This window comes from Berghia stephanieae, chromosome 15, assembly GCF_034508935.2.
Source record: "Berghia stephanieae isolate SIO BIC M18660-M18661 chromosome 15, UCSD_Bste_1.3, whole genome shotgun sequence".
NCBI lineage: Eukaryota > Metazoa > Mollusca > Gastropoda > Nudibranchia > Aeolidiidae > Berghia > Berghia stephanieae.
Genome location: NC_088374.1, coordinates 17409840 through 17415566, shown reverse-complemented (window position 1 = coordinate 17415566; position 5727 = coordinate 17409840).

The following is a 5727-nucleotide window of genomic DNA, read 5'->3' as shown; positions in this document are numbered from 1 at the left end:
GTGTTGTCAAAAACTCTCAAACCTGAGACTTCCCTGAGATTCCAGGTTTTTGAGAGTTTTTTTTTTGAAAGGTTAAGGGTTGTTTTAAACGATTGATTTTTGATTTGATGGGCCGGTTTTCTGGACAGAATTTTGGAGGGGTGTGTATTTTATTGTTCAGTGTGCATGTCTATGAATTGTAATAATGTATACTTGCTTTTGATAGGGGGGTGTTGTTGACGATCGTGGTGGTGATGATAATGATGATGATGATGGCGACGACGACGACGATGATGGTGATTATTGTAATGCTGGTGTTAGTAGTAGTAGTAGTAGTAGTAGTAGTAGTAGTAGTAGTAGTAGTAGTAGTAGTAGTAGTAGTAGTAGTAGTAGTAGTAGTAGAACAGTAGTAGTAGTAGTAGTAGTAGTAGTAGTAGTAGTAGTAGTAGTAGTAGTAGTAGTAGTAGTAGTAGTAGTTGTAGTAGTAGTAGTAACAGTAGTAGTAGTAGTAGTAGTAGTAGTAGTAGTAGTAGTAGTAGTAGTAGTAGTAGTAGTAGTAGTAGTAGAAGTAGTGGTGGTGGTGGTGGTAGTAGTAGTAGTAGTAGTAGTAGTAGTAGTAGTAGTAGTAGTAGTAGTAGTAGTAACAGTAGTAGTAGTAGTAGTAGTAGTAGTAGTAGTAGTAGTAGTAGTAGTAGTAGTAGTAGTAGTAGTGGTGGTGGTGGTAGTAGTAGTAGTAGTAGTAGTAGTAGTAGTAGTAGTAGTAGTAGTAGTAGTAGTAGTAACAGTAGTAGTAGTAGTAGTAGTAGTAGTAGTAGTAGTAGTAGTAGTAGTAGTAGTAGTAGTAGTGGTGGTGGTGGTGGTGTAGTAGTAGTAGTAGTAGTAGTAGTAGTAGTAGTAGTAGTAGTAGTAGTAAGTAGTAACAGTAGTAGTAGTAGTAGTAGTAGTAGTAGTAGTAGTAGTAGTAGTGTAGTGGTGGTGGTGGTAGTAGTAGTAGTAGTAGTAGTAGTAGTAGTAGTAGTAGTAGTAGTAGTAGTAGTAGTAGTAGTAGTAGTAGTAACAGTAGTAGTAGTAGTAGTAGTAGTAGTAGTAGTAGTAGTTGTAGTTTGATGGTTGGGATGATGATGATGACGACGATGACAACGAGTACACTAAGCAAGGTCATGACGTTAACATGAAAACGACAAACGGCTCCGGCAAGACCTACAAGAATAAATAACTTTCTATTTCAACCCTGCTACACTCTCGCCTCAGCCCACCACCCCACCTCCCTCCCTCCCTCCCACCCACCCTTCCTCCCATAAGAAAGTGCTTTACTTCCACTTTTTTTCTTTCTTTTTTTTTATATTATCCCCCACTGTTTCTAATTATATTTGTTTATTTCTGCTGACGAATGGACTAGATAATCCAAAGTTGGAAAGACAGTAATGTGAAATGTGACAACAGCAACAACAACAACAGCAACAACAACACAACAAGAAACAAACAGCCTCTCCCCATGTCCGATGATAAAACAACAAAACTTAATTTTACACCCCCCCCTCCCCCCCACCAAAAAAAAAAAGCTCGAATATAGATAGTATGCAGATGACGTCACTCAGGCCTTTGTTATTGTTTTTGCCATCCGCGTTTGTGAGTTGTTCACACTAAACTGTATTAACCAGACTATAAAAGTTCATGGTTACACAGAGTTTGTGTGTTGGTCCGTTATACTTCCGGATGGCAATGTTGTGAACTCCTTGGCCAAGCGCATTCTATTCTATATGGAGAAAAAAAATTAAATATAAAACAAAAACAAAAACTTAACAACTAAACGAAATATCTAACGTTTCTAAAATTATTTTATTCTGAGGTAAATGTTTTTTCTCTGGCAAAACATAGAAACTATTATGTATTGATGCTATGGATTATGTAAAATACTCACAACACCCACCAGCCAGATAATATAATAATAACGTACAAATATCCCTACAAAACTATGTGGAACCTACGCTTATAGATAGTTCGAAGATGACGTCACTCTGGTCTTTGTTATTGTTTTTTTTTGCCATCCGCGTTTATGAGCAGTTCTCACTAAACTGTATTAACCAGACTATAGATAGTATGCGCTTGGCTAAGAAGCTCATAACATTGCCATCCGGAAGAATAACGGACCAACACACAAACTGTGTGTATCCATGAACGTTTATAGTCAGGTTAATACAGTTCAGTGAGCATTACTCATAAACACGGATGGCAAAAAACAATAACAATGACCTGAGTGACGTCATCTTCGAACTGTCAAAAGATTATGTTGTGAGCTTGGCTAAACATAAATAGACTAAACATATTACTTTATTATTACTTGTCACCGTAATAATATGACGTTGATTGGTTTTTCACGAGTGTGTGAAAACCGGTTTTGAGATAAAGGGGGAGATGTAGGGTGGTGATGTTTGAGAAATGGGAGTTTGCCTGCTGTGATGATCACGGTTTGCTTTAAGAGTGACATTTCTAGGGGAGCTGTGACCTCATTCTGACATGGAAGAAACCATGTGTCTCGTGTGATTGCCGCCTGGATGATGGATGCTTTACAATCTCTACCCCCCCCCCCCCCCACCCCCACCCTTCCTCTCTATCTATCTATTTATCCATCTATCTATCTATCTATCTATCTATCTATCTATCTATCTATCTATCTATCGTGTGATTGCTGCCTGTATGATTGATGCTTTACCCCCCCCCCTCTCCTCCTCCCCCTCCTCTATCTCCCTCATCTCCTCTCTACTATCCATCTATCCATCTATCTATCTATCCATCCATCCAGGTTCTGAATTCATTATCACATTTGTTGATTTGAAACCATCAATAAATGTGATGATGACTTCAGAACCTGGATTGATACCTTGAACATAGAAGTGTAGCCGAACGATACTACTACTATCTATCTCTATCCATCCATCCATCCATCCAGCCATCCACCTATCTATCTATCTATCTACTATCTATCTATCTATCTATCTATCTATCTATCTATCTATCTATCTATCTATCTATCTATCTATCTATCTATCTATCTATCTATCTATCTATCTATCTATCTATCTATCTATCTATCTATCTATCTATCTATCTATCTATCTATCTATCTATCTATTTATCTATTTATCTACTCCAATCCAATCCAATCCAATCCAATCCATCTATCTATCTATCTCTTCATTAAAAGACACGCCTTTATGTATCGCCTTGCCTTCCGATGATGTGAATCGTGTTCACAATGCCCGAAAGCGGCAAGCCAAGCAGGGCATGCGTAGTCATGCCGCAAATCACCTGTAGAGCAAAACAATAGACAGATAGACAGACAATGTTTAAAGTAGGTACAATGATGATTATAGAGATATAAGGGGTTGAGGGGGGTTCAAATTTCACAGTGAGCTGTGACCCAGTTCTTGACATGGCAGTGGTAGAATTGTATGTATGGTTGCTGCTGTTGGGAGGATCAGATGACGTTTAGAAAAAAAAAATGTCTTTTCTCTTCCTCAATCCCCCCACCCCCCTTTTAAAAATGTTTATCTTGTTCTTTCTTCTTCTTCTTCTTCTTCTTCTTCTTCTTCTTCTTCTTCTTCTTCTTCTTCTTCTTCTTCTTCTTCTTCTTCTTCTTCTTCTTCTTCTTCTTCTTCTTCTTCTTCTTCTTCTTCTTCTTCTTCTCCGAGTTTTGATATAGTCTAATATCTACTAAACTTGCTCGAAGAGTTTCCTCTTCTTCTGTGTGTGTTTGTATGCATGACACGCACGCACACACACACACACACACACACACACAGAGAGAGAGAGAGAATGTGTGTGTGAGAGAGAGAATGTATGTGAGTGTATGTGTGTGTAAGAGAGAGAGAGTTTGTGTGTGTGTGTGAGAGAGTATGTGAGACAGAAAGAAAGAAAGAAAGAGAGAGAGAGAGAGAGAGAGAGAGAGAGCTAAAGAGAGAGAGAGAGTGTGTGTGTGTGTGTTTGAGAGAGTGTGTGAGAGAGTGAGATAGATGGATAGAGATAGAAGAGATAGATAACAACCAGAATCATTGTAGCGTATCCAGAGTTCGTTGACCCGATGGATAGGGACAGAAACCAATAAAGACCCATTTGGTTCACACATTAATACTATCGGAATGACTAACCCTACCAAACTACGCTACTGTAAAACACCTGATATACTAAAATGAAATAAAAGAAAGAAAGAAAGAAGAAAACCAGTCTTGGCAATAAAAAAAATGACTTCCAATCAAATCGATGATCTGCAAATCACACCTCTATCCGTGCGGCTATGTGGTATAGTGGTGTGACACTCGTTTACGGGTCGGAAGGTCCTGGGTTCGAGCCTCATTCGGCGCATAGTTGAGTCCTTGGAAAAGGGCTCTTTACTTACATTCTCTCACCGTACTCAGGTGTAGAATGAGTACCTGGCCGTTAACAGGGTTGTCTCTGTCTACAAAAAAAAAAAAAAAAATGTCCCATTGCCCAACTCGTGTCTCGTTATGAATGTCACGTGTTGCTGGAGGAGGAGGAGGAGGGAGGAAGAGGAGGATGGAGGAGGAGGGAGGAAGAGGAGGATGAGGAGGAGGAGGAGAGAAGAAGAAGAAGAAGAAGAAGAAGAAGAAGAAGAAGAAGAAGAAGAAGAAGAAGAAGAAGAAGAAGGAAGAAGAAGAAGAAGAAGGGGGAGGAGGAGGAGGAGGAGGAGAGAAGAAGAAGAAGAGAGAAGAAGAAGAAGAAGAAGAGAGAGAAGAAGAAGAAGAGGGGAGAGAGGAGAAGAGAGAAGAGAAGAAGAAGAAGAAGAAGAAGAAGAAGAAGAAGAAGAAGAAGAAGAAGAAGAAGAAGAAGAAGAAGAAGAAGAAGAAGAAGAAGAAGAAGAAGAAGGAGGAGAGGAGAAGTAGAAGGAAGAGGAGGAGGAGGGGGCGTTGGAATCGTCAGAAGTGTTCGCCGCCGGTGGAAACCAAAATAAAGTAAACAATTGCTTCAATGGGGTTAGGAGAATTAAGTCGTTTCGCCTGACGTGCGGACCTGCCCGGCCCTGAACGAAAATCGTAATTAATTAATTAATTAATTAATTAATCAATGATTTTCGATAGCCGTGTATTCTCTCCATCTCACCCAAGTTCTTTCCCAGTACGAATTCCTGTACCACCACTGTCACGCCAGCCTTCCATTATAGAAGGAACTAAATTGACATCGCTCGGCTCTCTTCTTCTTCTTCTTCTTCTTCTTCTTCTTCTTCTTCTTCTTCTTCTTCTTCTTCTTCTTCTTCTTCTTCTTCTTCTTCTTCTTCTTCTGCTTCTGCTTCTTCTTCTTCTTCTTCTTCTTTTCTTCTTCTTTTCTTCTTCTTCTTCTTCTTCTTCTTCTTCTTCTTCTTCTTCTTCTTCTTCTTCTTCTTCTTCTTCTTCTTCTTCTTCTTCTAATTAATAATAATAATAATAATAATAATAATAATAATAATAATAATAATAATAATAATAATAATAATAATAATAATAATAATAATAATAATATTATTATTATTATTATTATTATTATTTATTATTATTATTATTATTATTATTATTATTATTATATTATTTAGACAGCCTGTTAGTAGATTAGTTCTCACAAATTCATATTATATCAGTCAAGTCTACAAACGTTAAACCAAGGTTACACACCGTTATTTGTGTGTGCGTGTGTGTGTGTGTTGGGTTGTTATATTTGGCTGGCGGATGTTTATTTTACCTAAACGCATAACATCAG